Source organism: Fukomys damarensis, unplaced genomic scaffold (genome assembly GCF_012274545.1).
Source record: "Fukomys damarensis isolate Sample0158 unplaced genomic scaffold, DMR_v1.0_HiC HiC_scaffold_9, whole genome shotgun sequence".
NCBI lineage: Eukaryota > Metazoa > Chordata > Mammalia > Rodentia > Bathyergidae > Fukomys > Fukomys damarensis.
The window spans coordinates 13,724,674-13,748,367 of NW_022900921.1; the positions used below are offsets into that span (position 1 = coordinate 13,724,674).

The following is a 23,694-nucleotide window of genomic DNA, read 5'->3' on the forward strand; positions in this document are numbered from 1 at the left end:
TCTCTATCCTGATCAATGGTAGCTATATTCACTTCTAATTCAGTAGTTTTATACTCATGATTAGTCAATACTTTGTGTAATATATTAATAAAGGATATTTTAATAAAGCAAAATCATTCTAAACAAAGAAATATAAAAGTTTACACTTCAGATGTGACACTGCCTCTAAGAGTGAAGCCAAATTAAAGGAGTCCCCAGTTACTGAAGGCTACATTTTGAGATTCCAATTGATACTTGAAACTATGGATAGTGTTAAATTCTGTATTCACTGTACAATATTTTCCTACATATGCATATCTATGTTAATCTTTAACTTGAGATCAAGATTAAGATTGCTGTTAAGATCACTAGCTAATAGTAAAACAGAATAATCATAATCTTATACTGTAATATTTAAAATTTATTAGTTATTCCTGGAATTTTCCAGAAATAATTTTTGAATTGTAGTGGACTGTATGCTACTACAATCACAAGAAAGGGAAACAGTGAATAAAGTAGGGACTAATGTACTTCTTTTGTCTGCCTTTTCCATATTTACATTATTCTATAACTGTACTGTATTCTTACATTCTGCTCTTTCTGGCTAGACTGTTAGTTTTGGGAAGATAGGGACCATGTTCCCTTTACAAGTGTTTCTAATTCCCTGGTGCCTCAAGCATAACACCACCAAAGATGGTTACTTACTGCTTATGTGATCAATTTAAAAATAGCGCTACCAAACTCTGGTATATTGCTCTCTTACAGTCTTTCTTTTAAGAAAATACCTTTTGTTTTAAGAATATTGATTTCTAATCTCCAAGGAGAGCGTGGTTTTTAAAGGGAAGGGAACACAAACATGTGCACAGTTTATCAGGCTGAAGGCTTGATGAAAGAATTCATCAAGGCACAGAAAAGCATTGTGAAAGTAAAGGCAGGATTTACTGCAAAGTGAAACACTACCAGGTGAAAGCACATCCTTGAGGGAAGGGGCGGGCAAGAGCCACAGTGGCAGTGGTGCTGGTTATAAGTGTAAGTTTTATTTACATGATTGTTGTTAGGATGTTCTGCCTTTTGGGGCCCATCCAGTCCTCTTCTGAGTCCTTTCAAAGGTCAGTGAGATAACGAAGAGAACCTGATGTAGGGCCAGGGATTTAGCTGAGCGGTTCTGTTGCCTGCCTTGCAAGCACAAGGATCCAAGTTTGATCCCTGGTACCAAACAAACAAACAAACAAACATATAAAAAGAACCGGCCGAAAACTATGTGTACAAGGTCTGGTGAAACTTTCTCGGGATCTGTTCAGCAGCAGGGCTCAGCACGTGGATATCTTAGAGATTACATTGTCCCCGGGAATGTTCCTTAATTAAGGTTTTTGCCCAATGTGGGCAGATCTTAAAATGTTACATATTATTTACTTCTTCGTTTGTTTATTTTTCATTCTAAAGTCAATGGGCTGTAGGCCACGGCACCCAGGAATTCTGAGTGTCTTTTTAAGAATAAATAGACCTTCTTTCCTTTCCTCTACCCCTCCCACTTTCCCTTCCCCTTTGGACCTTTTCTTCCAATTTCACATTATCTTTTATATATTTTGATCCTTATTTACACTTTCAGTTTCTCACACCAGAGAAACTATTCAGAATTTACATATGTGTGTCCTGTTTATCTCACTTAAGAGTATGGAAAGAAGGGAAAGGAATAAATATGAGAAAAGGAAAAAAAAAAGGAAACAAAAGTCTTTGTAAAAAGCGAAGGGTGGAATGGTTGAAGGGGGGTGTGAAATGGGGAAAAATTAAGAACCAACATATATTATATGAAGGTACAAATTCCCAACAATATCAGCATATTGTACACCTAAAATGTACCAATAAAATCAAGGGAAAAAAAAAGAATACATAGTCCTAAAATTTTGGCCACATATATAGTGTAGATGTTCCCAGTGCCCGAGCTTAGGATCTCATTGTGCAGCCGATAGACAGTGTAGATCTGAGACCTCAATGACTATAGATATATAAAACACTGGATACCTTTCTTCTTTGTTTAATTATAACAGGAGAAACATGATATTTTGATTCCCTTTATCCTTCAGTCCTATAATGTCTACAAATGCTACTCCAACTACAATTCATAAACCAGTGTCTGTTCACAGACTGTTTATTATAAGTATACAGTGAGTTAAGAACAGAAATTGAAAATATGTGCTTATAATTGTTATGCCCTTCTGTGTTATCCAAATATGTCATCAGTAAACTCACCATGGTGATAATTTGCATACTGCCAAACTTGCATGGTGCCTTGGGTATGACGTGAACTACATACTCAACATCATTCACAGGAGAACTAGATATTGTTCAAAGATGGATTTGGCAAATAGACAAAGCAACAAAAAACCCCATTAGTTTCCCATGAACTACTAGGAATGGAAAAAGACTTATCCCATTAGTCTACAAATGGGGAAACTGATACCTAGATTTCAATCAATTTCTGATTCCCAAGTTACAGAATAATTCCACCTGCATTCTTTGCATTAATAAGTGAGGTTCAAGAAAAATACCAGTATTATTGTGACTATTACTAGCAACAACTTATGCTACTTTTATACATATTTAAGGCATCTTAGGCAATACCATACAAAATTACTTTTAGAAGTCAAAAGTGGTGCATTTTCACTTAATTCAACTCATGAAATGGTAAGGACAATGTGAAGTGTTTTTAATCCCCAAAGAAGCATTCAGAACCCACCTTTCTGGGTTCCAATTTTGTTCTGGCTCTGTCTCTTCTTGCTACCTCATGTTTGGCTGGAGTCTCTCTGGGGTCCCTTTCTGTGCTCAGAAAATGGAGTTAGTACAGAAACTTTCTCAGAAATTTCCTGAGATTTTAATGATCTCATATAGGGAAAGCCCTTGGAATAGTATCTAGCAGGTAGTTGCTCAGCTAGTATTATCTGTTCTGATATATCCAACATTGCCTCTTTGATTTTCAGAAGTCTTATGTTGGAGCATTTTATTCTCAGCTTACAGATAACGAGAAGAGATAAGAATTTGAACCCTAGTCCATTTGACCACAAAGCATTAGATTGGGGTGTTTCATTACAGTTACTAAGACCTAAGAGAATCCAGGTTGTAAATTTAATAGTTATGTAAAATGCACCACAAGCTATTCTATTTTATGATTAAGAGAAGCTAGTCTCACACTTTTCTCCTTGTTTTCAGCTCTCCAGATTGATGAGAATGTGGTAAGCAGTAAATAAGTTAATGGCTATAATTTCTGACTTCGTAACAGAGCAATCTTCTAAGAAACCCCTTATACCTTGCTTTCTGTCTCACAAGGAGCCAGTCATCACTGTCCTCGGGAATGTTGCCTGGGAAAATCTGCCAGAGCATCTGCTAAGTAGAATATGTTACATTAGCGTTGTTAAATTTTGTTAGTGTTTTATACAAAATCAAAGAAGCACCACCTTCTCTTTCTCTAAGTGGAATAAGCACTCCAATTCCCCTGAGAAGCAACAAGATCTGATTGAATTTTTCAGATTTTCCTATTATTCTATCAAGTTTACTTGACAGCAAAGGACAAACTGCCTTTCAAATATTGTAAGTGAACGCACCAGCAACTCACAAGAAAAAACTTGGGTTATTAAGTAGGAAAAAGTCTCTCCGAATATATTTACACCAACATGTGGAATCCATTGCCCTTAGAAACCTCAGTGACAATCTATTTTCTACTCTCACTGTTGCTGTAAGTTTGACACATGATAAGAAAATACCGTGAAATTACCTTTGAGCTCTGAAACGTGTATCGGCGCTCATACTCCTCATGTCTTGATTTTTTTTTTAATTTTTCCAACACAGCCATCTATTTTCAATATTATTCCTAGGCATTCAAGTTTTATATCAGAGGAATAAAAGTACTTATGCCTACACTATGCTTACATAAAGGTACAGAGTACAGAATTTAATGCTTGTGTGTATCTTTGCACATACATACACATTATATGTACATGAACAGATACAAATTAGTGAAGAATTGAAAGGAAGAGGCCTTTCAGATCATCAAATCTCCTTTGGTAGCACCTTGTAAGTGAGGAATCTGAAGCAGAGAGAAACGCTGTACTCCGAAGGCTTCCCAGAGACCTGGCTTTAAAATAAGGCTTGAATGGATTATATATGTAGCAAGAAACTACCATAATCTGATAGAAGCCATTCCCCACACCTAAGTCCTTATACTATTTCCATGATATTGACATTATCATAATCTGAAAGGTGAGAAAATGACAGCGTAGAAAAGTGGCAGCTCATAAGTGATACAAATGGATTTAAAATGCTGATGTAACTAGTTCTCTTTAGTTTAGCAGCATTTCTCTAAATACACTCACCCCTATGTTACAGGCACAAGGTTTTGTTCATTGGCATGTCAATTATACAATTATTGTTCTTAAACTTTTCTTCAGATTGACTGATTTATAAATATTTACAAAGGAAAAATTTAAAAATCATCAGAGTGCCATCAAAAATGAAACTAAATATCAATAAATTCTGACTTAATTCTGCCTTTAGGACACTGAATTTACATCTTCTCCTCTTCACTGAAAAAGATTAGTAATGGTTAGAGAAGTGTTTCGGCTCATGGTTTGTACAAGTTTCAGTCCGTAGATAGCTGGCTCCAAGACGAGGCGGGATAGCAAAGGAGCAGGCAGAGGAAGTTCATCGCTTGGCGGGCAAGAATCAGACAGCAACCAGGTAAAAGACAGGGGGACACACCCTTGTAGGCCACACCCCCAGGGACCCACCTCCTCCAATCAGGCTTCACTTCCCAACGTCACATTTAGGTATAAACTCATCAGTGGATTAGTCCACTAATGAGCATCACACACCCATCTTCCGATAACCTCCCAAAAGCCCTGTCCATGAGCACTTGAGACTTTCAGAAGACATCTAGATACACCCCATAAAAAGAAGCATGAAAGACTTAGTAATATAAAACAGAGATTAAGGATTAAATGATAATTGAGAGGGAAATGTTTCACTGTGATTCAGCCATTTGATGTCATATCCAAACATCACTTGAAGTCATCTTGGTCCTACCAAAGCTGAGAAACACTGTAGTTCGTCAAGCCCCTTGGCAGATTCTACAGGCCATGATTCAGTAACTCAGGTGACTCTCAGTTTTGCTGGGAGGCTTCTTACACACAACATTTAGAGCTGTTCTCAGAGTTTCTGTCTTAGTGTATCCGGGGTGGGGCCTGAGACCTGCACTTCTCTCAGCTTCCTGAGTTACTCTCATACAGCTGCCCCGAAAACCACAGTGTGCGAACCTGTGCTCTATCTAGACTGCACGGAGGGAGGAGGAGGAGGCTGAGAACATAGAGTGGCACGTGTGTAAAAATTTCACCATCAAGCCTGCTGGTGGGGCAAGGAGAGATCTGGAATTTTTCTTGAATCAGACAGATAAGGCAAACAAGCCCAGAGTGTGTTCTTGTCATCCTGTGCTATTTTTTCCGTCTACTTGCAGTTGCCAAGGAGGCTCCAAAATCTTTGGCTAAGAGAAAAGGACAGAACTGCATAGGTTTGCGCCAAGATTTAAGTGTGTCTGGCTAAGCGGGTAGAACCAGTCTCAGAAAGTCCAACCCGAATTTATTCACCTTTGAGTTTTTATTCCCTTTTGGTATAGCAGAGACTACTATGAGAGAGACCAGGTAGATGAACCAATGTTGAACTGATAGCCACAAACATCTAGTTCTGATTTCATCTCATGACTCAGACTTCATTTCTCAAGATCTGAATTTCACTATTTGCAAACAAGGCAGCTGGACCAAGCCCCCTTTCCTTCCTCAAGCTGCATTCCTTTGAGAATGGCAGCCTCCTTCAGACTGATCTATTAGCACTCTAGGCCTCAAAGGACAACAGCCTTCCTGTAGGTGAAGGGGAAGATGACTTGACTGGAAACTCAGCATATGGGTTTCAACTTTTTCATCGAAGAGCCTCCTAGCCCACACACATGAGGTTACACTGCTACATTCTTCAGGAAATATACCGTGAGAACTTGAGGTGTGATCCTGAACTGTCCAAGCTAGAAATACAACTGAAATCTACATAAATAAAATGGATATGAACTATTTGATACATTTCTAAAAAGTCATCAATGGTGACAAAATGACAAACTCAGTAGGTGTTATTAATTATAGTAATGTCAAGAAAGAAAACAACATCTGCGATTTGCCTGATTGATGATGTAGCCTAACAGTGCTTGTGTTACTAGAGTAACACTGCCATCACTCTTGACTGTATGTTTACAAGATCTGGAAACACAGAATGGGTTATAGGAGAAGGAAGAAAGAGGGTACCAGACTGACTACTGGAGATCAAAATTCTCTCCCAGAGTATTTGAATTCCCCTCCTACCACACTGCCAGAAATGTGCAGTGAATTCAGAAGAAAAATCGAATTCTACCAGGCACAGGCAGTCCTGTTGCTGCACAGCTAGCTGCTCAGGGAATGTCTCTCAGTTTGCATTTGAACTTCTGGTTGTAGCTAGTCTGATGCCAGTCTTCCTATCATGCCAGAGGAAGGTGGTAATAAATCCTCTGCGTCTCTGTTCATCACAGACCAACCTATATGCATGAAGCCTTTTTTTTTCCCCCCGCGTGGAGGGAGCAATTCATACTGAAGGTAAATACATTTTTTTTTTCTTTAAGCCACGATTTCCTTCTCTGAAGGCAAAGGAAAGCCAAAGCTCCCACCTATTATTTGAAAGTCACCACCACAATACACCAGCGCCCAAGTTTATCCAGGTGAAATTGGGAAGACACACAGTGATTTCATTCTTTTCCTCACGGCTGTAGCTTTTTTTCTACTTTGAGAATAAGGCACTGACTCCATCTGTTTCCTCATCTGCTCTGGATGAACGCAGGATATATTATTCATCATGAAACATGTTCAGGCACATTTAGGCTGCAAGATGTACTGCATAAGGAAATAGCATTTGCCATCAGCTTATCATAATGAAATCAATCACAAAAAAATACAACATTCTATTAGGAAAAGAAGCATTGATCTCACATCCAGAAAGTGCACTGAAATTTAAAATTGAGTGTGAAGAAAAATAGTTATATCTGGGGCCTGATTCAGAACTCAGAATCAATAATCAAAGAAGTAATCATTCTCCCAGTATATTGTAGACCAGGATCGCCTACTTACCAAGCAAAGCTGATGCTTCAACTGAGCAGGCTCCATGAGAAGCTACAGAAAACAGTGCTTGAAAGTAGTAGTGTTTCTCTTGTACAGAGTGGCTAAAACATTTCTCTTTCTTATGCATTTTTCATTTCTTTGCTTTTTTTGATTATGTCAAAGCAAAGCATAATCCCATGGAAAGTCCGAGAAGAGACATTGGAAAGTAATAACTGTAATCAATGAAAGAAAAGGGAAAAAATAAGCTGCTTCGCTGGGTGCAGGGATGAAAGAGAAGAATAGCAAGTCTGTGAATGTGGGGCCCAACTCCAGAACAGTGAAGGCAGTGTTCTTCCCCTTGGCTGTACATTTACATGGCAGCAACACTGTGAGACATGGCTCCTGCATTAATTTTTACTTTCTACGAATCAGAGAACTAACAATATCAAACTTATAAGTGATTTTATTTTGTGTTCATGGAACAAAAATGACTGTCCATTTACCTTTTGCAATGCATGTAATTAAGCCTGAGACAATTATAACTTTGTAACTCTCTTTGGGGGCCTGGAATGTAATTCAGTTGTTGGCTGTCAAGGACACTGAAGAAAGAAAAGACTCTCTGCAGTGACTTTTCTAAGCGTGCTAGTGAGGAATTTGCTCTCATAGCTTCAGAAGTCTCATTTCTTAATAGTCATCGTTCTTATTGATGACCATTTGATTATACAAAATAAGGAAAGTGGGGCCAATATATCATACTTATAGATTATGTGGATGCTTCAGACACAAATATCAGAATTATTTATTGGCTCATGGATAGTGTTGATTCATGTATAATCCTTTTACTGAGTTGCCTGTAAGTCAGCTAATCCGTTAAATGGCACAAGCCTGTTGCTATATCGATGGATAGTTATTGGAAGATTTATAAATAACAGAAAGGGAAAATAACAAACCTACTTTGATGATAGTCAAAGGAGAAAATTATCAAACTGCGGAATAAAAACAGGCAGAAAGAAATGAATGTATAATACCCAAGTGTGTTAAAATCTTTACTTAAGATCCGCAGCAATTGTCAGGAAAGTTGTGAAGCCTGTCTTTGTGGATCTTACTGGACTACTAAGTAGAAATGCGGACCTAGGAGACATTTTCAAAGGAAATAAACTCCCACAACATCTAAACTCTGAATGAAGCCAGGACATTTTAAGAGCATGATATTTGCCTAATAGTTCAGATTGTCCAGACATTTTTCCTAAGGAACTTGACATTTCTTACTCCTCACCTTCATCACCCTTGGTTCTCTAAGCACCGTCACCTTTCAGAACATTTAAAAAAGACCCAGACACCTGGACTCTACTAGCATTTGAATAATTTTCCACTGCTTATTTGAAAGACACTTAGGGAAATAGTCACACATCCAACAGTCAGGACTAGGTAACTAAATTTGGAAGGGCTGAATAAAGCAATATTACACAAATGCATGAAATAAATCAGGTATACTTGAGGCATTGTGAGCATATTTGAAGTAAGGAAAGTGTAAGCTGTACACAGGAACTTCCTCTTTACAGTTATGACCAATATATGCATCTTTACACGATTGGATATTTGCACAGCACAGGGAGAGCCTCTGAAACATTCTGTGATGCCACCTCCCTGTAGTTATTGCAGAAGGGGAGAAATAATAGCTTGCTTTTACTTGTGTGTCTGAATTATCTTAATTATGATGAATACGTATTCCTCTTTTTCTTTCTTTAAAAATGTGAATTTAAAAAAGTCTGTAAAGAACACACTTGGGATCAAGAGTATGTAATCAATCTCAAATATTTTCCCAAGAACATCCAGCTTTCTGCTCAGGGTCCTTGCCTTTTATACATTTAAATATAATTTGGTTCAAGACATGAAGACAAACTATCGCATATGAAAGTCTGGTATGAATTAATTAGATTGTTTTTCCAATTTAACCTGATGTATAAAGTATGAGGGACAAATAAAAGTCTTAGTGAAGTAGTTAAAACAACCATGTTAAAAAATGCATGCTTTGGGAATCCAAACCATTTTGTATTATTATGTTTGGAACAAATTCACCGTTGGAAAGATGAGGACTTAAATGCTAAAGCCAGCAGAGCATCACTAGTGAGGGGTTAAGGATGTTTCACAATAGACACTGAAGACAGGAAGAAGCCATAAAGCACAGCAGAAGTTTGGCGCACAGCAGAGGGGCCTAGGGGAGGAAGAGGGAAGTGCACTGCTGAGGCTGACCAGAAACGCCTGAGGGTAGCGTTCTGATACTTGTGGTTCGAACCCTGAAACAGGACCTCTGCTGTATTTAGAGTGAGTTGGCCATGTCATACCACACTGTATTACCTTTTACAAACTTCCTACTGCACTGCAGCATTTCAGACTGGTAATGCCACAGCTATGAAAATCATTAGCACGAAAGCCTTCCATGTATAGAGAACAGACTTGAATCACTCAAACATACCATGAATTACTGGCCTGAAGAGAAAAGAAGAAAGATGCTAACCATGAATATATGAAGTGAACTTTATAGCTTAATGAGTTAAAGAGTCTGTAAAAGAATACGTCTCTTTAAATCACTTTACATAGTGATTTTATTCAGAAATTAACTGTTAAGTTCTCTTACTAAGTTAATAGAAGCTTTTCAGAACCACAAATCTTATGCCTTTTCACTTAATGGTTAGAGAGGTTATTTCTTAGTTAAAATGCAGTAAAGGGGAAAACCTGCCACTCCGTTTAAAACAGATGGACACAGGATATCGTTTATCCACAAAGTGATAGATTGTTAAGGTGAACCCACGTGACAGCAAGTGCCTCTATTGTTTGAGCTTCCCTTAAAGTGGCTAATAAACAGTTTGAGAGGTTAAAAAAAAATGCGTGCTTTTTTAAGTCTCAGGGAATAGTAATGTTACATTTTCTCTGTGGCTTATACGGCCATTCTACTAATATTTTAGAAAAATATTAACATTTAAGCATACACATAGAAAACAACAATTAAAATATAGGATTTCAAACAAGAAGTCATAGTGACAAAAAGAAACTGCTAAACATAGAAAGGAAGTGGATAGAATATAAACAAATTAGATTTTTATAGATATTGAGGAAACATTCTTATTAATAAAAAAGAAAAACTCTTAAAAACAGGATTATCTAAGTCCTTAGAAAGTTGAAGTATAATAAAAATTATGAGGAAAACCTTTTAATATTTATTTTGATAAGTCAATGCTGACTGAATTACTTTTAGTTTTAGAAAGGCAAGGATTTACATTAATTATTATCAAACAGGCAAAATAATCTTTAAATACTTGGAACGGAATGGAACTTGAAGCCTTTTAGCTGGTGCACATAGCAGTGTGCAATCAATGAGCAGAGGTTGGAAGAAGCCCTGAATAAGTAACAAAAATATGGGAAATTGGTAACTTGAGAGATTAGCTATCCAGCTCCTCTGGTCAAAGAAGATGGACAGCAGGCAGCTGCCAGGGCACACATCTAGGAGAATGAAGAAGTTTCATTTCTCAGAAAGGTTAGCAGCCTCACAAGAGATGAGAGCCCAGGGAGATCCCTGGGAAGTTCTGAGCAAGAGGCCATTTTGTCCGTGTGGAGGCAGTGTCTGCAGAATGTCTGGGCTGACACAACTTCCTGGGGCTGCCGCTGGAACCTAGCAAGTAAAGGTCAAGGACGCTACTGAACGATGTACAACGCATCAGCAAAGAACATCCACAGCCAAGTTTCTTCATCCAAATGTCAGTAGGGTAGAGGTTGGGCAACCTGCCGAAGATGTTTCCTAAACTCCTAAGGTGATAGCTTGAGAACTGATTGATTAATTGGGTAAATGAGGTGAGTTTGGGGGACCAGCAATAGGAAGGAATATGAAGTCTCAGTCTAGTTCTCTGACAATTAAGTTCTGAAACAGTTTTAGAAAGCAAAGATGAAATTGACAGGGCAGGGGCAGCATCAAAAGAGCAATGGCAGCCTAAACACTGAGGAGATGGGAACTTCTGAGTCTTTTGCTATTCATAACTTACGTGACATTCAGTGTCCCCAAATTAGATGTCACACAGTAACAATGGTTTGCGGACTTACTTTTTTAAACTCTCACAGACTTAAAGTTCAGATTAACTGGCAGCATTCAAATATTGGGAAATTTTCTATCATGAGGCAGATTCATTTGTAGGGAACAAGCTAAAAAATAAAACTGAAAACAATACCATATATTCCCCCAAGAGTTAGTGCCTGCTGAATAATGGCTGCTACTCTGGCAGGGAATAATTACTCTGCTTCCTCACTGGGATGGCTTCAGTAGGTTACATTATCTGCTAGCTTCTGCAGCAATTCAGTTTTACCTTCTGTCTTAAAAGATTATATCCATGCTCTTTTTACCTCACTCATCAGGATGATGCCATACAATGAGAATGTGTTTCAGAATATGATTTGCAATTTTGCCTAGATTACTTTTCATCAAATCAATTTTGTACTATCTTTTGGCCCCTTTTATTTTAATCACAATATTGACTTTTCTATGCCTTTCTTTAATTTTTTTTCACTTAATCACAAGGTGACTAAAGAGTGAAGAAGACACACATGGTCTTATTTTACCCACTGCGGTAGAGACACACAAGATCATTTCCTATCCATTTTATCAGCTCGTTCATTTTCAGAATATAAGACATGAATGAAAATGCCCCCTAAACACATACTTTGACCACTGCGAAAGTGAAATGCCAAAGACAATTTACTGAAATCTGTATAAAATAGATTTTAGAATAAAAATACTTACTGCTGATATTGAAAGTATTTATAGCCAAATTGCAAATAGGTATTTTACAACATCAGAATGAGTCATTCGGAGGTCACACACATTTGACACTTTGCATAATATCTTGTTCAAATCCATGCACCAAAGGAAATTGATTAGTTTTGATATTCATAAACTATAGGTGAAGTTTTACACTGTCTATTCCTTGCAGAAGAAAATTGCAATCATTCATCTCAAATGTAAGAATGAACTGGCTATTTAGAATATAGTTATTCTATTTCTATAGAATGACTGTTCTACACTTTTGGAATCAAGGTATATTTATACTCGTACAAACTATTTAAAAATCTACTGAGTTGTTTTTGTACATTATATTTACCTATGTTTACCGTATGAAAGACTAAATTTAGAAATTTTTAGACTGAGTTAAAATTTATCAAATATCAATATTCCATTATACAGTGATACACACAGCATATCTTTGTGATAAGTAACTATATTTTCCAAAACAAAAATCTCAGTGAGAATTAAAAAAAATCTCTTTGCCTCTATTAATTGAAAGTAGTTTGATTATCTTATGTGCTTATACACTTAATTACTTATGTTATATCATTTTGGGTAAAGTCTACAAAAAAAAAATCCAGCCACACACATCGCTGGAAAGGGGAACAAATCAAAGTTCGGTCATGGACCCCTTTGAAAGAATTTTAGGGACTGTTGTCCCAACATTGTTGGCTTATAATTTCCCTTTGGGGACTGCAATGCTAATTTTGTATAGAGTATTATCCCCACATATTTAATTCAACATTATGTGTTTCCGTGAAAGTACTGTCTTGTGGGTGTGATCAAAGTATCTGATCGTTGCAGCATCCCTGGATTTTAAACAGGGAGGTTATCCTAAGAAATCTGTGGGCATCTGCTTCCGCCGGTTAAAAAGCCATCGAAACCGAAATGAGACTTCCCAGAAGAAGTCGCATCTTGGATATGAGCTGTAGCTCTTCTTGAGGATTCCCTCCTCCCCTTACTGGTGGCCTGTGCATTGCATACTGTGCAGGGCCAATTCCTTGCAACAAAGCTGTTAACTTTTTTCTTCTCTCTCTCTTCTGTCCCCTCTTTTTTTTCTTTTGACAGGGTCTCACTATGTAGCCCAGGCTGGACTAGAACTTAAGACCCTCCTGCCTTGATCTCCCAAGTACTGAGATTATAGGTATGACTTACATAATTGGTTTAATATGATAATTACGTAAAGTCCACAAACCAGACACAGTCACTGTCAGCTTTAGAGGGGAAATTTATCAAATGGCCACAGCCATCTCCAGCGCTTAGTCCTGATTCCTAAATTCCTGGTTCCTATTCCGAACTTTTATCAACTTCTACCCTTTAGCGCAATAACCTTCTAATATGTGTGAAAGGATATTTATAGATATTGATGCATATATCACTTCATACACACATACCACAAAAGGTTCTTCGGAAGTGTTAAGTGGATCTAAAACATCACTGTATATATACCAAAAACCAGACATATCAAATAATATTTTTTCCTATCTATTTCTAAGCTATGAGTGAAAGAACAATAAAAGGAAAACCAGGGCTTTGTTTTGTATTCACAGAGCTTATTTTTTTTTCCACAGAGCTTATAATTCATCTGGGGAAGAGAACATTATTTCTTGAGATTTGAGACGAGAGTTGATAAAATACCAGAAAGCTGATTCCACCAGCACTTTTTTGAGCCTCAGACTGGCATAGGGCCTTCCACATATTTTTCAGCTACTCATATTACTGAATGGACTTTTCATCCATATGTGATGCCATCATTTGTCAGCGAGTTTGTGGAAAACTGGGCTGATGACCAATCAGCGGTTGACTGATGTTGGCAGGGGGATCGATGGCTGGGAATACAGAGAATGGGTGAAGAAAGGGGAAAAGTCAGCAGAAGCGGCAAAATGAAATAACTGAGAGAATACGACTTTCAAAAGGGGAATAAAAGAGAACTGATCTTGCCAGAGATGTGGGTATGTGTTAAGGAGGAACAAGAAATTGTTGTGAATACCTGAAAGATCTCCAGTTTTTGCAACACTGACGAAAGAGCATGTATTTCCTCATAAGCAAGAGAGGGCATAGTATCTTCACTAAGCTTAGGCGAGGTAGATCTGAGTGTGTATCCTCCCTCTGCCACGTACTAGCTCTGTGTTCTTTGATGCATTACTTACCTCTTTGGGTCTCAGTTTCTACATCTGTGAGATTTTGACTTTCATTTTATGACACATACCAAACAAGGACTATTACTAGGCAGCTTCCCATACAGCCAAAATATCAATAGGATAAATCTTACATTTTCTCAAAACTATACAATTTTAGTAATCTGTATTTACTGAAAAGCGAAGACAAGCAGATCTCCATGTATCATATGTTAGACTTAGCTTGGGAGGGTAGCACTCAGGAGAATTACGATATAGTTGTTTCTTAGTTTAAACCAGAATTCTAGTCTCACAGATTAGAGGTGTATATGTGTTTGTGTTGGAGGGTGATAGATGTGAATCTCCCTTTAAAAACTTTTTTTTTAATTTTGAGTTTTGTAGAAATCATTGATAGGGTCAGTTTATAGAAATATGGAGGAAAAAATGAAAGCATGGGGAAATCACATAATCACGTTTTAAAATAATTTACTGCTCACTGAATTCGTGTACTCAAATGATTTCTAGGTGGAATAGGTGAATTTTCTCAACATGCATTTTTGTTAGGCTTTGTAGCTATCCATCATCACACATTTGTAACATAGCTGCTTGGGGAAGAGGTAGAATGAGACCTGGGAATAAGTAGATGCAATCTTCATCTAAAAATAAAAGCTTTGTACTAATTAGATGTGCTAATTAGAAGTGCATGTGGATCACATTCTAAAACTTCTAAGTCAGAGGTAACTATGAATTGACAGTTAAAGAACGACCTTGGCCAAAACAAGAGAAGATGAAATAGAGCCTTATAGTTTATGTGAGCTGTTATCAGCATATCATAGACAAGGATTAAATCATGTGCTTGAGGTCATATATCAGCATCCCAGCCAAGACTATCTTATAACTTCTAGAAATGCGTGTGCTTCCTCCACTTCACACTATTTTATTGAGGTCACCAAAATGTCTTTCTATTAAACTTGTTTTGTCCCCAATGCAAACAACTTAAACAAAACAAGAATTTATGAGGTCCCGGAGCAGCAAGGTCCAGAGATCTATGAGTTCCAAAAATGACATCAGCTTGGAAACTTCAGACAGAGAGACAGACAAATGCACGCACATGTGCACACACAGATGCAATGTAGAAAACTAAACAGAAAGTCCTTCCTGACAATATTTACATTGCTGGGAAGACTCTGATTGGCTCATTGTGAGATGTGTACTCATCTCTAGACCAATCACTGTTTCATGGGGATGGATACTCTTCATTCACCAGATCATGTGAAGAACCCCGTGTCAAAGTAAATACTTTTAACCACGTGGAGTGCATACATTACAAGAAAGGGAATTTTCTAATCAGCAGGTCAGAGATTCTTTGGGCCCTGACAAACAAATGTATATTACAATCATTATAAATGTAACCTCGTGGAAGAAAATACACAAGAGCAGAAACTTACCAAGGACAGGAATACAACGTGGGGTAGAGTGTCGTTTTTCTTCTAAATGACTGACATCAAAATCTGTAAAAGATAAAGGAAATTTTTATTTCTGCAGATGGAAGACCGATTCACCATGGTTTCCATCTGGAGAATCTTTTCCATACACACTGTTAGTATATTAAATGTTTTCTATTCATAGACCACTGCCTGGAATTTCATGAATGTTAGTTCCCTTCCTTTGCACATATAGTCAACATATGTTGTTCGATTCATGAAAAGGCCAAGGTTATCCCATTTATTAGCACAGGCTATGAAGATATCTGTGGAGATAAATCCAGTGTCATTTAGGTTATGGAATCAAAGAGTTAAAAACCCATTTTCAGTGTTTAGGATTTTGACTGCCACTGTTCCCTAAATGGTAATCCTTTGCTCTTGGGATTTCACAACACATATTTCCTGCTTTCTGAAGACCATGCAGGCCTGCATATTCTGACTTTATGATTTCAACTCACATGCATCTGGATTAATTTGGCTTTAGATGGACACAGTATGGAATCTGACAAAATCAGGGATCTATGCTGTCATGTTTGAACAAAACCAAAGATTTAAGTGGAGGGCAAATTGTCCGGAAATCATCAGAAGAGTAAAAGTGAGGCATGAGTACCTTTGTGGATTTAATAACACTTATCAAAGTTAAAGAAGCAGTGTATAATTATAGATAGGAATTACAGCTTTTAAATTAAACAGTTCTGGGTTCAAGTTCTTAGTTCTCACTAGCTGTGTATCATAGGCAACATTTTTTTTTTTTTACCTCTTTGAACTTTAGTTCCTTACCTGTGATGTGGGTGCAATGCTACCAGCTAATAGATAATTCATATATAGTGCTTGGTGCCCTATAAGCTCCAAGATTATCTATTGTTTGATCCTAATTTATAAATGGGTGACAGAATAAAGTCAGAAGGGAAATAACACATAATACAGTTCCTAAACCATAGTAGGTAAGTTAAGGTAGTTGTGGAAATGAATGCTAATTTTCACTGACAGAGGTGCTTATCTTTTCTATTTTCTCCAAGCATCTTCCCTAAATTTCTTTAGTCTCACGATCCAACTCCCTTTGGACTTTGCATAATCACAGGCAGATTTATTTCTTAATTATAGATTACTCCCAGCATAAGCTGTTGCATTAATATTCTCTGCACTTTGAATTTAAGCAAGTTTTCTGTAGGAATTACATCTTGCTTTTTATTTATTCTATATTATACCATCCTTTGCTTAAACTAATCAATATTAGTCAGGGGAGGGGAAAGAAGTTCTTTTTCTCCTCCAATTCTTTAAAATCAGACTAGATTGTTTTACATAAATTGGCGACAAACCCACATTTGAGTAAATGCTAGGTATATGGATTGGAATGAGAAAACTTCTTACTGCACTGCAAATCTTCTCAAGGTCTCTTTTTGTAAAGATGTGCGTAAAGTCCATAAATATCAAATCCTTCTTCATCCACTCTCACAAAAGCCCACATAAGCATGTTAATAGCATGTTACTGCTATTAACATTTCAGGATTCTTCTACATAGAAGGCAGGGGAGAAAAGGATCACGGGAGGAGAAGGAATTTCTGGTAACTCTGGTATGTGTGCTTAGGGTCATTGTTGACAGCAGGCAGGAGGCAGGATGGTCACTCAGTGCAATGAGCAGCACTTGTGGTACAGTGTCTTCTGGGACTTTGCAGTTAGAGTAGCAGGATCTCACTGCCAGTGTGACATTTTCAATAGGTTTAAGCTCAGTAAGATGTTTCCCTGATACCTTTCCTGCACAGCACGAGGGTTCAGAGGGGTTGGAAATAAGGATGTGTCAGGTTGGGCTTCAACAGTAGGAAGAGCACAGGTGCCACAAATTTCCTTAGTACCCAGCGAGCCCTGGGAAACAGCTCCAAAACCGTACCATACCTCTCCAGAACTTCTCACCATCCTACCACACCTCAGTCAGCAGCCCCGTTTCTTGCTATCACCTAGCTGTGTTTTCTAGTGGTTGATGCCTTCTGTGTCAGCTGCATATCATGCTGATTTGAGAGCTCTGATTTCCAGCATTGGTTCTGGCTTTTGCTACCTGTGCAGGGTAAGAATCCCACTTTTGCCATTATGTCAGCGATAGTAGACACAGGTTTCTAACTGTATGTTTATAAGCAGCTCTCACTCCAATTCTATGTTCAAACAAGCTGAACTGGGCCAAATACTATGAATTGAGAACTCTTCTTGATTTTTCATCAACCTCAGTAGGGATTAATATTCTATAATCCTTAATATTTTCTAATCAATTTTTCTGGGAAAGTCTGTGGGAAGGATGCATTCAGATTAGCTTTATGAGGCTCAAAGTTCAGATTGTCATATATTCTCATTTTTTTATATTCTAATGTTTCTGGAATTGTTCTTCCTTTTACACTTGATGTATATCTTTAATAAAATATTTTTAATTCCAAAATGTTACAGTGAAATAACCGTGAAGATTACAATTGATGTTATCTTAAACGCAAGATATACAATAGTACTACACCCCCTGTTACATGAGATAGTCTTATGCACAGTTTATGGCTTGGTTTTATATTTTGCTGCATGTATCCTATTGAATAGAACTAAGAGATGATAATATTCTTGAGAACTATGAAAACCAACTACATTCTGAGAATCATAAAGTGAGGGGAGCATTAAGCTTGGATTGCAGTTATGTCTGCCCTACAAAAGGTCCTCCACAAAAACAGTAACAGCTTTTTCTCACGAAGAGAAGCCACTGGACCATTATCACAGGTAAAGTGAAGTAGCAGCTGATTTTACACCCAAGGGTGAATGGTTGTTTGCCTTTTCTCCTTAAATTCTTCTGGTTTCCTCATCAGTGGGACATATAGACCAGTTAGTTATAATGGAAGGGAAAACCTATCTATAGTCCATTTTACTCCTTTTCCCTTTTCTTTCTTGTCTAATTTGACAGATAAATATCTCCACATGGTTCACAGCAATGCTTCGGATAGTTTCTCTGATCTATGTACAACACTGAGTTGGTGAATCCCCCACTGTAAATTCTGTAATTTTCTTAGGAAAAAAAAGAACCTTGCATATTTTCTAACCAGACCTTATTTCTAAAGGATATGAACATTATTAGACACAATTTTATATTCCAACATGAAATATACTTTCTTAAATTCTCTTCTTAGCCACAAAAAGAAAAAAAAGGCATACTATATATTTCTGGAAATCAGAGGCCAGACTATTTTGAATTCATAAAGCAACGTCTCTCACTTCTCAACATGTCAACTACTACCACCCTAAATTCTGGGAAAGCTAATGACTTGGTATAAAACCATAAACAAATGAGTATTAAGACTTACCAATATTATACCTTAGGCATCGCTTTTCCTTCCCATGACTATTTGGTAGGGAATATCATGGAATTCATATCTAGGCAAACTAAGAGAATCAAAGGGTCCTCAATAGTGGTTGAAACCAGAACACTGTTAAGAGTAAAATTTACAACTATTCAATAAACAAGGAAGCCAAGAATTTCCTATAGGTGTTGTGTGAATTTCCTATAGGCAACTCCTGGGGGAAAATATGCATTCAAATTAATTCAGACAGATGTAATTCTATTTTTTTTTTTTTTTTGGTACCAGGGATTGAACTCAGATCCTTGCGCTTGCAAGGCAGGCCACTGAACTGCTGAGCTAAATCCCCGGCCCTACTTTTCTTTTCTTTTCTTTTTTGTTTTTTTCTGATAGATGTAATTCTAATTTTATCTCTGCCACCTGTTACTGGCTATTTGACCCTCAAAAGCTACCTTATCCTTCAACTTTAATCTCTTCAACTGCAATATAAGAATCACCATAACTACATAGGGATAAATTTTACTCACACACATATATATGTAAGCTATGAGTGTGTACATATGGTACCACACTGTCTGTATACATATACTAAATCTGGCATAATAACTACTCAAACAGCAGTTGCCATCATTACTGTACTCTGCCTAACACAACCATAAACTCAGGCACTTTGCAGCTCTCATTTTTTGCCATCAACATGATAAATGCATAGTGCAATTTATCTCCTAGACTATGATTGTTATCACCTCACTTCCACCTCCTAATTGATAAAGACAAAGGGAATTGTTAGGATTAAACACAAAAGTCACAAAAATGACTCATTTGTAGGAAATACTACTTGTGAGACAGATTAATTGTCTATTTACTATAGTTGGGAAGGAAAATTGTAAACAAATTTATCTGTAAGCCCCACCATTTAAAAATCCCCCTGTACTTCTGCTTTTTAATTCCCCATGTGAGCAGTTTTGAAGCCAACACTCCACCCTGAAAAGCTTGAACAGACTGAACGAGCAACAGCTCTTCTTGGATCTGTAGGATGTGAGGACTCAGGTGCACCTCTGCTCCCTGGATAGAGACAGCCAGATACACACAGGGAAGCAGGGCTCACCAGAGCAGAGTGTGAAATGCCTGCTGCTGTGGACGCAAGTACCAGGCTAGGAAAACCTGAAGGGTAACTGGCAAATTGCTTGAGACTTAGTGTGCTCAACTCTGAGAATTAAATTCCAGGAGGAGCTAATGATGGGGGCCTCCATACCTACAAGAGTTTTACCTCCAGTAATTTAACCATGTTCTTATAGTAGATAATAGAGAAAAATTCCATTCTCCTGTCAGCAAGAGGTGAAAAGGGTCAGTCCACTCTTGTAAACAAAGTCTGCTCTCAGAAGAAACTATAGTCTGTTGGAGTTTCATCAGAGCTTTACTAACACTGGGGAGCAAAAATATCCAACTCACTCCAGCCTTTCTCATGGGAAAATGGAAACTCAGTGTGAGTTAATGGTGGCCATCCTTTCTCGTGTAAGAGGAAAGAAAAAAATTGAGATACATTTGTGAGGTTCACAGTCCAGAAACACAAAGTGAATAAAAGTTTGGAACTGCATTCTAGGATGACAGGACAATTTTCCTCCATCCACATCTTACCACTATATTATTAAAGGTCCTATTTGTAGGTGCTCTTTTTACCTGCACATCATGTCCAGCTATCATTAAAAAAATACAAGGTATACTAAAAGGTTAAAAAAAAAAATATATATATATACACACACACACACACACACACACACACACAACTTGAAGAGACAAAGTGACAACCAGAACCAAACATAAAAGGAATCTCTGCGTTTGAGAATAAATCAATAGCAACACTCTAAACTGGAAAAGAAAAAAAAACTCATTAAAACCAATACAATCTAGAGAAGACTATGGAAGGACTGTAGGACAACTACAAAAACTATAACATACGCATAATGGAAATATCAGGAGGAAAAAAAGAATAAAAGAAATATTTGAAACAACAGCAATTGGGAATTTCTCCCAATTAGTGTCAAACATCAAACCAGGAAGTTCAGAGAACAACAACCAGAATAAATTCCAAATAAAGTACACATATTAAACAACAAAACTACAGAAAATCGAAGATGAAGAAACAAATTCTAAAAGAAGTCAGGGGAAGGATGCTAAGTAAAGAACACATATCAAACAACAAAACTACAGAAAAATCAAAGATGAAGAAACACATTCTAAAAGAAGTCAGGGGGAGGATGCCATACATGTAGAAGAAACAAAGACAAAATTGCACCTGATTTTTACCCAGAAACAATGTGAGCAAGAAGAGAGTGGAGGGAAATATTTAAAGGGTTGACAAGATTCCCACTAACTTAGAACTCTGAACCTTGCAAAATTGTCTTTGAAAAGCGAAGGAGAAAGAATTTCTCAAACTAATATGGAAGGAATTTGTTACCAGTAGGACCACCCTTGTAGGAATGTTAAAAGATCTTTAGTGAGATGAAAAATAACATAGGTCAGAAGCTCAAATCTGTGTAGAGAAAAGAAGAGCTGCTAAGAAAGAATAACTCAGGTAAAACAAAAACTTATTTTTCTCATAGCTAACTGATACAGCAGAAAACTTCTTCCAAATAACATTGTATTTAAATACATTATATATATTTATATATGAGTAAAAGTTTGAAACATGGTATAAGAGGGAGGAATTACAATGAATTATTTGGATCATTAAATAATTACTGTATTACTATATGGTACTCACATTACCCCCAGAAGAGGAACAGTGTTATTTGAAAGTGGACTTGCATTTGTGGCAAAGGAATCATTGAAGATGCTTCCTAAAACAGCAAAAGGCATAGAAGGGTGGGAGACAATAATAGGAGCAGAGACTGATACATATTAACTCAGGCTGTAAATAATTCTGTTTACATTCGGATGATAAGTCATTGGTAGGGAAAAAGAACAAAGACTGTGGACAATAATAGCAAAGTAACAAACGTGATAGATATGGATTCAACTTTATTCAGTATCACTTTGAAAGTCAATGACTTACACATTTTGTCTACAAGAAATTCCCAGTTTAAATAGACACAAGAGAGTAAAAGCATCTGAGTGGAGAAAAATATACATGCTGATACTAATTACAAGAAAACATAGTGGCCGGGTGTGGTGGCGCAGGCCTGTAATCCCAGCACTCGGGAGGCTGAGGCAGGAGGATCGCTGTGAGTTCAAGACCAGCCTGGTCTAAATAATGAGTTCCAGGTCAGTCTCAACTACATAGTGAGACACTGTCTCAAAAAAAAAAAAAAAAAAAAAAAAAGGAAACATAGGAATACTAATTTTGGATGGAACAGACTTCAAAGCAAAGAACGTTATCCAATATAAAGAAGGACATTGCACAACCATAAAGGTGTCACTTCTTTGGTAAGATACAGTCCTTAATGGGTAACTATCAACAAAATGCACCAAAACCTGCGAAGCAAAAACTGATAGAACTATAAGGAAAATAGATAAATTCACTAGACGTCAGCACCCATCTCTCAGAAATAGACGTGTGCAGCAGATGGAAAATCAGTACAGATGTGATTTCACATCAGTTGCAAAATACAACATGACACCTGTACATTACCTTATCGAAAAACAACAATATACACATAGTTTTTCTCAAGTTCACCTTGAATATTCGCAAACACAGGCCACGTTCTGGGCCATGAAACACACCTTCAGAAATTTAAATATAAATCATATAATGCCTGTTCCCAGGCCACAGTGGATATAAAGTAGAAATCTGTAATAGATATATAACTATCTATATAGTTATCCCCAAATATGTAACTATTAAACAAGATATATGAAAACATGAGTCAAAAAAAAATTCTCAAGAGAAAATTAAAAATATGAACTAGACAAAGTAAAAGCACAACTTATTAGAAGTTTTGGTCTAGAGCAAAAGCAGTGCTACGAAGGAAATTTATAGCATTAAATGCATTTATTGTAAAAGAAGTAGCTAAAAAATTAATAACCTAAGTTTTCCAATAAAAAAATCATGAAGATAAGAGCAAATTCATTCTAAAATTAGCAAAAGAGTAGAAATCAATGGAATTCAAAACAGAAAAATCAATAAAAAAGACCAGATACATCATGTAAAGGTACAAGTTCCCAGTGATGAACGTAATGTATTGTGTACCTAAAATGTACCAATAAAAGAATTTAAGCGGAAAAATAGATCAATAAAATTGAGATCTAATTCTTTGAATAGATAAACATAGACCTTTACTTTGGATAAGAGCATGCATTACTAATATCAGGCTCTGTGAACCTTAGAAGAATTCACGAAGGGGCTGAGGTTGTAGCTCAGTGGTAATGTACTTGCTTAGCATGGACCAGATCCCAGGTTCAGTTCTATTCCTTTCTTTTCTCCTCCTGCACACCCACCCCAGCCATGAACAATTTCATGCCCACAAATTTGATTTATTCTTGTTTTTTTTTTTTTGGTACTGGGGATCATACTCAGGAACCACCGAGTTAAATCCCTGGCCATTATTTCCACAAATTGGATAACTTAGAGAAATGAACAAATTCCTTAAAAAAACAAAACAAAACAGTCTTTTGGGACTCATACAAGGAAATAGACAAAAATATAGTTGTATTTACTGGTGAATTCTACTAAACAGTAATGAAAAGTTACACTAATCTTCTAAACACCCTGTAAGAGGGAAATGCATGTCCACGTATGTCAAATGCCAGGGATGCGAAGGCTACAAAGTGTTATTTGAGCAAAGGACAGCAGTTTCGAGGCACGGA

At 37.1% G+C, this 23,694-nt stretch overlaps 1 protein-coding gene across 3 annotated transcripts in view; it reads right to left on the bottom strand.

The window, feature by feature from the left end:
• Window positions 1-23,694, bottom strand: part of Atp10b (ATPase phospholipid transporting 10B (putative)) — a 301,108-nt gene that overhangs the window by 230,571 nt on the left and 46,843 nt on the right. For 2 of the 3 annotated variants that reach the window (XM_010622252.2, XM_010622251.2), the window contains exon 2: window positions 15,533-15,595. The gene's annotated coding sequence lies outside the window, so the exon portion shown is untranslated. Of the gene's footprint in view, window positions 1-7,166; window positions 7,366-15,532; window positions 15,596-23,694 lie in introns of those variants that run through there. The other variant, XM_033761616.1, reaches the window with a different exon arrangement.